At 37.5% G+C, this 12,176-nt stretch overlaps 1 long non-coding RNA gene across 1 annotated transcript in view; it reads right to left on the minus strand.

Annotated features, from left to right (window-relative positions):
- The window catches only part of LOC309661379, a 251,771-nt gene that overhangs the window by 209,524 nt on the left and 30,071 nt on the right, over positions 1–12,176 (minus strand). The window contains exon 2 of the long non-coding RNA XR_014263999.1: positions 7,656–7,767. This is a non-coding gene — a long non-coding RNA (uncharacterized lncRNA). The remainder of the gene's footprint in view (positions 1–7,655; positions 7,768–12,176) is intronic.

The following is a 12,176-nucleotide window of genomic DNA, read 5'->3' on the forward strand; positions in this document are numbered from 1 at the left end:
GTTTTCAGAGTATAGGTCTTTCACCTCCTCCTAAATTTCTTCCTAGGTACTTTATTCTTTTGATGCAGTTTTAAACAGGATTGTTTTTTACTTTCTCTTTCTGATAGTTCATTATTAGTGTATAGAGAAGCAACAGATTTCTGTATATTAATCTTGTATCCTACAACTTTGCTGAATTCATTTATTAGTTCTAATAGTTTTTGACTGGAGACTTCAGGGTTTTCTATATAAAGTATCATGTCATCTGCAAATAGTGAGTTTTACTTCTTCCCTTCCAATTTGGATGCCTTTTTTTTCTTGTCTGATTGTCGTGGCTAGGACTTCCAATGCTATGTTAAATAGAAGTAATGAGAGTGGGCATCCTTGTCTTGCTCTTGAATTTAGAGGAAAGGCTTTCAGCTTTTCACCATTAGTATGATGTGGGTTTATCATAAACGGCCTTTATTATATTGATATTTCCCTCTATACCCACTTTGATGAGAGTTTTTATCATGAATCGTTGTTCAGTTTTATCAAATGATTTTTCTGTATCTACTGAGATGATCATGTGATTTTTTTTTTTTAATGTGGTGTATCACATTGTGAATATTGAAGCATCCTTGGGTCCCTGGAATAAATCCAACTTGATCATGGTGTATAATCCTCTTTATATATTTTTGGATTTGGTTTGCTAATATTTTGTTGAGGATTTTTGCATCTATATTCATTAGATATTGGCATGTAATTTTCTTTCTTTTTTTGTAGTGTCTTTGGTTTTGGTATCAGGGTAATGGTGGCTGCATAGAATGAATTTGGGAGTGTTCTGAACTCTTCAATATTTTGGCATAGTTTGAGAAGGATAGGTATTAGTTTTTCTTGATATGTTTGGTAGAATTCCCCTTTGAAGCCATCTAGTCCTGGACTTCTGTTTGCTGTGAGTTTTTTGACTACAAATTCAATTTCACTACTAGTTACTGGTGTCTTCAAATTGTCTGTTTCTTCTTGATTCAGCCTTGGCATGTTGTATGTTTCTAGAAATTTGTCCATTTCTTCTAGATTGTCCAATTGGGTGGCATAAAACTATTCATAGTATTCTCTTATGATTTTTTTAAATCTCTGTGGTATCACTTGTTATTTCTCTGCTTTCATTTCTTATTTTATTTGGGTCTTCTCTCTTTTCTTTTCAAAAAATCAGGTCTTGGTTTTATTGATCTTTTCTATGGTTTATTTTTTAATAAATTTATTTTTTTATTTTTTGGCTGTGTTGGGTCTTCATTTCTGTGCGAGGGCTTTCTCTAGTTGCAGCGAGCGGGGGCCACTCTTCATTGCATTGCGCGGGCCTCTCACTGTCGCAGCCTCTCATTTCAGAGCACAGGCTCCAGACGCCCTGGCTCAGTAGTTGTGGCTCACGGGCCCAGCTGCTCTGCGCCATGTGGGATCCTCCCAGACCAGGGCTCGAACCCATGTCCCCTGCATTGGCAGGCAGACTCTCAACCACTGCGCCACCAGGGAAGCCCTCTACTGTTTTTTTAATCTCTATTTCATGTATTTCCTTTCTGACCTTTATTATTTTCTTCCTTCTGCTGACTTTGGGCTTTGTTTGTTCTCCTTTCTCTAATTCATTAGGTGGTATGTTAAGTTATTTTTCTGAGATTTTTCTTGTTTCTTGAGGAATGCCTGTATGGCTATAAACTTCCCTCTTAGAACTGCTTTTACTGAATCCCATAGATTTTTGTAGTGTTTCCATTTTCATTTGTCTCAGGGTATTTTCAGATTTCCCCTTTGTGATTTCTTTATTGATCCACTGGTTTTCAGTAGCATGTTGTTTACTGTCCATGTGTTAGTTCTTTTCCCAGTTTTTTTTTTTCTGTACACTGTACTTGATTTCTAGTTTTATACTACTGCTGTCAGAAAAAAATGTTTGATATAATTTCTATCCTCTTAAATTTGTTGAGACTTATCTTGCGACCTAGTGCGTGATCTATCCTGGAGGACTTCCCATTTGCACTTGAAAAGAATGTGTATTCTGCCATTTTGGGATAGAATGTCCTATAGATATCTAAGTCCAACTGGTCTACTGTGTCATTTAAGACCACTGTTGCCTTACTGATTTTTCTCTGGATGATCTGTCCACTGATGTAAGTGGGGTGTTAAAGTTCCCTACTATTATTATATTATTGTACTATTGTCAATTTCTCCCTTTATGTTTGTTAGTATTTGCTTTATATATATGTAGGTGCTCCTGTATCTGGTGCATATATGTTAATGAGCATAATATCTTCTACTTATATTGATCCCTTTTTCATTATATAATGCCCTTCTTTGTCTTCTGTTACAGCCCTTGTTCTGAAGTCTATTTTATCTGATATGAATATTGCTACCCCTGCTTTCTTATTATTTCTGTTTGCAAGAAATATTTTTTCCAGCCCCTCACTTACAGTCTGTAAGTGTCTTTTGCTCTGAAGTCTCTAGTAGGCAGCATACAGAAGGGTATTGTTATTTTATCCAATCAGCCACCCTATGTCTTTTGGTTGGGGCATTTAATCCATTGACAGTTAAAGTAATTATTGATAGGTATGTACTTACTGCCATTTTATTACTTGTTTTCCAGTCGTTTTTGTAGTTTTTCTCTGTTCATTTCTTCTGTTTGTTTCTTCCCTTGTGGTTTGATTATTTTTTTCAGTAATGTGCTTGTGTTCCTTTCTTGTTAGTTTTTGTGCATCTATTGTAGGTTTTTGATTTGTGGTTACCATGGGGTTCATACGTGTTGACTTATAACTATATCTACTTGTTTTAAACTGGTAGTCGCTTAAGTTCAAACACATTCTGAAAGACCTACATTTTTAATCCCCTCTCCCACATTGTGGTTTTTGATGTCATATTTCACGTCTTCATGTTTATCCCTTTACTGTTTATTGTAATTATAGTTGTTTTACAATTTTTTATCTTTTAACCTTTGTACTGGCTTATTTAAGTGGTTGATCCTCAGTGCTTACTATATATTTGCCTTTCCTAGTGGGATTTTCCCTTCTCTATAGGTTCTCACTTCTTTTCCACTTAGAGAAGATCCTTTAACATTTATTTTAGGGTAGGTTTAGTATTGATGAACTCAGTTTTTGCTTGTCTGAGTTCTTTATCTCTCATTCTTTGCTGGGTAGAGCATCCTAGGTTGCTGGGTAGAGCATCCTAGGTTGCAGGGTTTCCCATTCAGCACTTTGAACATATCATGTCACTCCCCTTGGCCTGCAGAGTTTCTGCAGAGAAATCAGCTGATAGCCTTATGGAGATTTCCTTGTATATGACTCTTTGTTTTTCTCTTGCTGCCTTTAGAAGTCTCTCTTTATCTTACCTTTTGCCATTTTAATTACGATATGTCTTGCTGTGGGTCTCTTGGGTCCCTCTGTGATTTCTGTACCTGGATATTTGTTTTCTTTTTTAGGTTTGGGAAGTTTTCAGCCATAATTTCTTCAAATACATTTTCAATACCCTTCTCTCTCTTCGTCTTCCGGAACCCCTGTAACATGAACACTGGCACATTTCATGTTATCTCAGAGACCTTGTATGTTGCTCTATTTTTTTTCTTTCATTTGTCTTTCTGTCTGCTGTTCCAATTGAGTGATTTTCATTATTCTATCTTCCAGATCACTTATGCATTCCTTTGTATAACTTAGTCTGCTATTCATTCCTTCTACTGTGTTATTTCAGCTACTGAATTCTTTATTTCTGATTGAGTCTTTTTTATGTTTTCTAAATTCCTTGTTAAAGTGTTCACTATGTACATCAATTATTTTCCCTAATTCAGTTAACATTTTTATTACAGATGCTTTGAATTCTTTATCTGGTAAACTGTTTATTTTTGCTTCATTATTTTTTTTCAGGTTTCCTCTAGCTCTTTCAATTGAGAATAGTTCCTTTGCCTTTTCATTTTGCTTAACATTCTCTGCCTTTATGAATTCAGGTGAAACAGTCACCTATTGCAGTCTTGAACAGGTGATTTCATGTGGGAGCATCCCTATACAGACTGCGTGTGCCCATGCGTTGGTGGGAGAGCTGGATTTGATGTTGATTCAAGTTACATCTTTCCTCAGGGTGTGCTGGCAGCTATCACCTTGGAGGGGATGGAGCTGAAAATGGAAGGGCTAGAGCTGGCACTGGGTGAGGCAGGACTTCCTCTCTGCTTGGTGGCCATCACAGTTCTATCAGGTGTGTGGTCTGATCCCAAGTTGCTGGAGCCAAAAGCCCTGAGGGCCAGTCTGAGCTGGCTCTGTTCTCTTTAACTGTGTGTTTTTCCCTCTCTCCGCACTGGGACTCTTGCCCCAGAGGTGAGGAGTGCTGAAGCAAGGGGGACCATTGTGGGCTTTCAGATTGTGCTGGCCACAGACAGAGGTTCGATGTGCTGCCTGTGCAAGTGCTGGTGGCTCCACTCAGTCGCAGCCTTGCGTGCAAGTCCCCTTTGCTCCTCACAGCTGACCACTGCCTCCAGCCTCTGTCACCCCGCCCTGTTGTGGAATCAGTCTTCAGGGCAGGCGGGGCCCCATGGTCTCTCAGCACGTGCCAGGGGCGAGCCGTGGTGGGGCAGCTGCTGTCAGAGATCTGGGCTGCTTCTGATACTGCTTGATTAAGTTGTTGGTAAATGGCCATCACCCCCTCACCCAGGCTCTGCCCCAGGACCAGGTAATCCCTGCATCCCATGGTTTTTTTTTTCCCCAGTTATATGTCTGCCTCAGATCCAGTGCCTTGCTGTGACATGGAGTGAGTGGGGCCGGAGCCTTGGTTTGGCTTGGGCTTATGGTGAGGCCATTGTGGGAAACCCAGAAACCACTAGAGCAGACCTCACTCTGCCCTACTTCGGGGGCAAGCCAGTGCACACGTGCTCCTCACAAGTGGAGTCCAGGCTTCCCACGGCCCTTTTGTTAGTCTTAGCAGTCCTGCAAAGGGGCCTGTCTCCTCTGGGCAGGACCCCAGGACTGGGGCACCCAATCTGTGGCTTGAACCTGTCACTCCCCAGGGCTGGTGTCTGCCCAAGTAGTCTCCCTTTTCCTCTGAGTCCCCTCCCTGGGGCACAGGTCTTAACCCAATTGATTTTCTTCCCTTCTGAGCCAATTATTTGTGTATCTTTCTTACAGCCTTGGTTATACAGGAGTCTTTCTGCCAGTTTCCAGTTAGTTTTCCATGACAATTGTTCCACATGTAGATGTATTTTAGATGTGTTCGTGGGGGAAGGTAAGCCCCACACCCTCTCACTCTACCATCTTGAATGATTTCTGAGGCAATTCCTAGACAATTATTTGTCCCTCAAGCAATGCTTAATTAACAGCTACATCTGGACCATGAGGTATCTTGAAATACTGAGGTTACAAACATTCCACACACCAAAATATGTTTAATTATTTAGCAATAATATATGTTGTGAGGGAATCCGTGTCATATATTGGTACAAGTTTATGATGTATTTTAAAAGCAATAAATCTTAAAATATTTTTGTATTATATAATGGGGTATATAACATGTCATAACGTGACAACCTAGTATAAAATTTCCAGTCTATGGATCACTGGGTCACTTTCATAATAAATTCTTCAAAGCTGAGGGATTCAAAGCTATAAAAAATGTATTTGCTTTTCTATATAACAAACTTTGCTTCCCTAGTGGTATTTAATCAGCCCCTATAGAATTCACAAAATGATATGGCCCTCAAATTTTTAAATTGTATCCAGAAAGAATATTATGCTTATATTATCCCTGTGGACTACTTGCTTTTGACATGATTCAACTTGTTTTGTTTTCTAGTGTTGAAAGGGGTGGAAAAATTTATCCATTTAATGAACATTTCTGAAAAATATTAACACAAAACAAGTGAAAAGGAACATGTTTTTAAAAGTTTAGGACTTAGAAGAAACAAAGCCAGCTGTTGGGGGCGGGGTGGGGAGGAATGGGTCTACTGAAAAAATGAACACAGTTTTATTTCAAGCATTAACGTTTTCAGTCTAAGTAAGCAATGTTTGACACTGATTTGAAAAATTAAGAAAATAAGTTCTGGTAAAAGGTAATATAAAGAGAGTAATCAACCATAGTAATAGTAATTATCAATGCCACCTAGAAGCCTGATGTGTAAGGCACCATGTGCACACTGCAAAATGTGTTTGTGTGCACACAAACAACAGTAGGTCACCTGCAGGAAGCACACTTAAGAGAACTGATGGGATAGAGAAAAGATCTCTTATCTCAACACATCTGCGTTCTCCCAGGTCTATCACTAATTAACAGACTGGGGCCTCCATTTCTCAATCCCAAAATGGAGGAAGCAGCACTAGGTGACCCATATGGTGCTTTATAACCCATTCTGCAATATCATGAGAAAATACACAGAAGAAGTAATTATGAGGATGAAAGAATGATATACCAATCACCACAGGTTGGAGAACTTTTTAGTTGAAAGTTGGTAAATTCTCCAGCAATAACATAGCCCCACATTATGTCTCAACCCATAATTCTTGGGGAATTGTTAGCATTTGAGTCCCTATTTATTTCTAGCCATTACTATTTTGTCACCAGAAGATTTATTCCCCATCACTAGAGTATCCAAAAGTGTGTTATATCACCACCAAGTTGAGATGTAGCAAAGAAGATTCCTACATCTGCAGGCAGGTGCTGGCACTTCACACACACACACACACACTCTCTCTCTCTCTCTCAACGATCCTGCACAAAAGCTTTATCATCCCATTAATGCAGATGAAGAAGCCGAAGCTCAAAAATTCACTCTGCTCATGAGCAGAGATGTAAGCTCAGCTTTAAAGCTGGTACAGTTTCCCCGTATCATCATTTAGTGCCATCACAAAAACTAGATTAATGGAAAATACATGCATGCTACATGTATGTAAATCACTGCATCTTCAAAAACATGTAAGAAATCTAACTTCAAAATTGTTCAATTCATAGTCATTTGTTTATGATTCATCTGCTACTGCTCCCCAACAACATGAAATTATCTGTGTGTCCGTTCCATTGGACTGGAGGATCATTAAGGACAGGATACGTGTATCATTCACATACATATTTCCAACCTAGCACGCTGCCTACCAAATAGCAGTGTTTAATAAATGTGGACTTAATTAGAAACATTTAGGATAAATTTATGGGGTAAAACAGTAATGTTGAGAAGATTCTTGCCATGATATCAGTTTGTTTCACATATTTTCCTTTTGTTACTTTTTTTTGTTAATTTGTGAATGAAAGAAAAGCACCTTTCTTAACTTTTAGTGATAAACCATATTGAGTGAGCCACCAGCATTCTCAGTGAGCACAGCTTGAGAAATAATGGTCAAAGACAGAAACAGAATCTAGGTTGACGTCCCCCCTTAAGATCTAGTAAGTCCTACCTCTGGATGACAAACCAGAGTTAAGGCTTGTTGATCTCTACTTTTTGTTGTTGTTTGTTTTGTTTTGTTTTACAGGTCATGGTGTGAGCAACTCAAATACATCTCCAGAAATGGCTTTTCATATTCCCTCTTCTTCCCCACTTTCATCCCCACCCCCATCCCAAGACAGGAGGAAATTAGCTCTTTGGCTGACTATCCAATCTCCTGTCCACTGAGACACATTAGGGATTCTCAATGGGGCAACGGTAGTGAATCTGGCTGATGATAGCTGGGATGAGTAGTTAGTTGACCTACCCGCTGATGAGCTCATCCCCAAAGCCATTCATGACTCTAGCAGATGTTCAGACTTCACAGAGTTGTATCCTTCTTCTTCAGTCTCCAAAGCCAACCAGGATCCCATGGAAATCTGTTAAGGAATGTGGCACACACACAGCTTTAACACAGAGAACAAGGAGAAAGACATCCAGAGGACCTGCTACTGTACTACTTCCTCACACCCAAAATCATACTACTGTAGTTGCAAATGACTTTGCTATGGAGATACAGTGCACAGCTGTATGAGCTGTGTGCTAGAAGAAGGATGAAGAAAGAGAGAAAGATTTATACTGAGATCAAAATTTGCCTGCTTACATGAAGGGAAAATTTCATTATAGCAAATGAATCATAGTGATTCTGAAAGAGCTAAATTGACAGTTGTAAAGACCAGCACCCAATCTTTATCTAGAAGAAAAGCATTATCTATGAAGCTACTTGTCAAAACAATTGTTAAAACTTCACTGGAACAATTCTTTCTTTCTCCAAAGATAAATAGATAGCTCACACATTCTGGTGCACAGACTCTAAATGTTTCATAGAAATTAAGGTACAGTTATCAGGTTGTGGTGGCACTGGATTGGAGACACTTTGACAAGATGGACTACTGACGTATTTTAATCACTTAATGATAATTTAATATTATTGCTGAATTTTGAGTGTGTGCACATATACAAATATATATGCATGCACACATACATATCCATTTTAAGTTAAATTTGGAGATCAAAACTAAAAAAACTCTGTGTTCAAATCCTAATTGCCCCCTCACCCTAGTTAATGATTTTCTAGGTACTTTGCTCTGGCCCAACTAAAATGAAAGTCATATATTCCTAGATTTTATTTTTATCTATTAAGAATATTTTTCAAACACGCATTATCAGGGTTTTCAAACCAAAAAGTAATTGTTACACTACTGTAATGTGTGACTTAGACTATATACAACTGTGAAAATTCTATAATTCTAGCTGAATATTTCAGTTTTGATAGATACCATAAATGAGATACAGATCAACTGCGTACATCCAGCCAGACATGTTTAATAACATAAGAAACTCTTCTCCAACAAAAATGTTTAGGTAGTCTCTTGATTGGGGTTAAAGCTCCAATGATTTCCATTCTTATTTTTGTCACATCACAGTGAGTTTCCAGATTTTTTAATTATGTTAAAATTTTTTTCAAATAAAAAATGAAATCAAATTTGGAAAACCACTCATGCTTTTTATTGTTCACATGGAATATGTACACTATAGATTTTAGAGAGGGAAAGTTTTATAAAGTCAGACAATTCATAAAGCTTTAGAAAAACTGGACTGGAGTCTGAGGGCATGCACCCTTTAAGTCTTCACAACTAAAACAGTGATGAAAAAAAACACATGCACACAAATCCATCAGTGGGATTGCTGCTTAAGCCAAACAAAAGCTTATTCTTTTAGGTATAAAATACTTTCCACTTTGATTATTACTCCTAATTCATTCTCCATTTTTCTTTAAGTAGAGCAATTTCCTTTCAAGTGGAAGTAGTTGCATCTTCACATCTATTTGAAAATGCAATTAGATGGAAATATGATACACTACAGCTGGAAAATGAACAATCCATTTTTCCTCTTCCCAGACAAGGTCACACTGCTGAGCACACTCAAGTTAAGCGTGATACAGAAGTTAAGCCATAAATCCAATGAGATGGGAGACTTTGGCACCCAAGCCACAGCAAGGCCCTGTGTCAAAGGGCTCGCACTCAGTACTGTCAGACTCATTTAAAAACTCTCAGTTGTTATTAACAAATAACCCCTCTCTTAGAAAAAAAAGATATAGCATTTTACAGACCAGATAAACAAAAGACACTGTCATTTTTAAACCAAAACATATTTCGGGAAAAAAATGTAAGTGAAACTAATTTGCTACATATGTTTTATACATACAGTACATAAGGGGGTTTCTCCAACGCCATATGGAAAGCATCTGAACTTGTAAGACAATGACCTTCATAAATCACTCTAGGCTCCAACTCCAAATTATGTCTTGTTCCCTCACTCATGGGATAGTCACTATATCTCATATAAATTCATTATGTTATATGTGCACAATAATCTATCTCTACCTTTATAAGGAATGATGTCATAACACACAGGCATGGTTTTTTACAAAAGGGAACAAGTTCTCCCACCAGATGGGCCAACCTATAGTACTGCTTCTCCAAACACAATATGTTTCACAATGCAGAGTTATCCATGTTGCTCAAAGGAAATACAAATTAATGGAGAAAGAAATGACCACTCTAAGAACAAAATTTTTCTGAGCCTTCCTGGTTTCTTCCCATTCCAAGGTAAATGTAAAATAAAATAGCTTTATATCTTTTCACATACTTTCCTTTTACATATTTCCCGTATATATACATTAAAAGGGAATCTATGTTCTACGTAGTAATTTTCATACACATTGAATCACCAGCTATGGTACTAGCAGGTTTTTCTCTAAGCAAATGTCTTGCCATGACAAAGGTTTAAATTAAGGGAGCAGAAAGTTTTTGCCTCTCACTGATGGAAGAGAAAAAGGAAATAGGTATTCTCTACCCTCCAGCCTTTTTCCATAGAAAGTTGCCTTTTACTAACTTCTGTTTTGATCCAATCTTTCTTCCATTTTCTGTAGTTGAAGAATGCAGGTTTATCTGTCCCCTTATTCACTTCCAATCACTTGGGGAAATGAGCACTGAGTTAAGATGAATACAACTGCTTGGTTCTTCTTCTTTAAGAATTAAGGACCCTAAATCCATAATCTGAAATGAAAACTATATAAACCATGTATAAACCTACAAAAGGACTACTTTTCAGTCCTTTGAAATAGTCTCACTCTCCCTACTTCTATCTCTCTCTCTCTCACTCTAGACCAGGGATCAAGCATGTAACATAAAGGCATGAAGAGGCCAGGTCTAAGGCCACAAATAAATAACTGCTGAGTGAATTAAGTGAACATTAATGGCTAGAATGGGGAGTTATTATGAGAATGACAATGTGGAGAAATTATGTCCCATCTGAAGTGGGTAGCTCTAAAACATTGTTGCAAGTCAGGATTGCCCTGGGAGTGGAAAAAACACTGTATGTGCCAACCATGCACAGGTTGAAAAATTATGTCTATGGGCTTGTTCAGGTCCATAAAACAAAAGTATGCCCTGAGTTAGAAACCTAAATTCGTTGAAGGAAGAAAGTATAGCTGGAAACACAAGATCCCAATTAACTAATGGTTAAATAATTCTAGATGTTTTTATAAATATCCGATGAGACTAATAAAGAATGACAAAGCAGTGGACTATAATAACATCAAAATATGAGTAATCTCTACTTTTAATATTCAAATTTTGCATGAGACTATCAGGAGTAAGATATTCGATAGTAAATTTATAGTTGGATTTATCATCTACTATTTTTAAATATTAGGTTAAGAGATTAAGACCTTTAGAACCCCTAATTACAGAAAGGATCCTGAAAAGCCTGCAAACTCATATGATTGCACAGACACACACACACACAGTACTAAATGTAAAGAAATGCCACAAAATCTGATTTTTTCACTACTGTAATTTTGATGCTTCCCTTGAAAAATCAAATTTCTGAAAAATAACTGTCCTTAATGCCCTTGTTTTGTTCAATTATTTGCTAGAAATTCAGCACTATTAGGAAGAAACAAGTCTGTACACAAATGCTCTACTAAATACTACCTTATAAAGATTCTAGCCCTGTTATGAGGAATTTAAAATATTATAATTACATTGTATTATAAAATATCACCATTTCTTTATAATTTTATTTTAATCACTGGGTATACATTTATAAGATCAGGCCATTCAATGCATATAGCTACACATATATTTTCATAAATAATCCCATATTTAATTTTACTTTCACAAATTGCCACCACTTTTAATCACTTGATAAAATCACTGCATCTTTCTCCATTTATAGTCTTTAGGGAGTAACAGGGTCAAGAATTACACCCTAATCATAAATAACTAGAAAGCTAGACAAAATAGTGAAGCAACTGTTTTCAAACATGGACAACAATGCAGGACCCTGATCCCTTAGAAAAGGTAACAAATGAGGTGATCTTACAATTGTCCCAGATTTTGACTGAGGACAGTTTTCAGACCACAGACTAGGAAGGCAGAATGCAAATAGTGCCTCGAAGCCTAGCTGAATTAAAGAGACAAATCAGAGTCCAGAGAAGCTAAAATGTCTAAACTGTAGGGGGCAGAGTAGAGAAGAGAAATTTAAAAGTTCTAGAGATCTAATTAAGGGTTCCCTAAGACTTTAGCTGAGTAACACATTTTCATGCATAGAATAAAATACCATGAGTCTGGGAAGAGAATAATTACCAGAGAGCTGTAACCTAAACAATTCTCAGAGCACACAGGACTGATAGTCATCATGAAGAATTCCACAATTCAGAGTGAAGAGACCTCATTACATACATGGGAACTGAGTAGATACCCCCAGAAGGTTATACCTC

This window comes from Balaenoptera physalus, assembly GCF_965194825.1.
Source record: "Balaenoptera physalus genome assembly, chromosome: 5".
Taxonomy (NCBI): domain Eukaryota; kingdom Metazoa; phylum Chordata; class Mammalia; order Artiodactyla; family Balaenopteridae; genus Balaenoptera; species Balaenoptera physalus.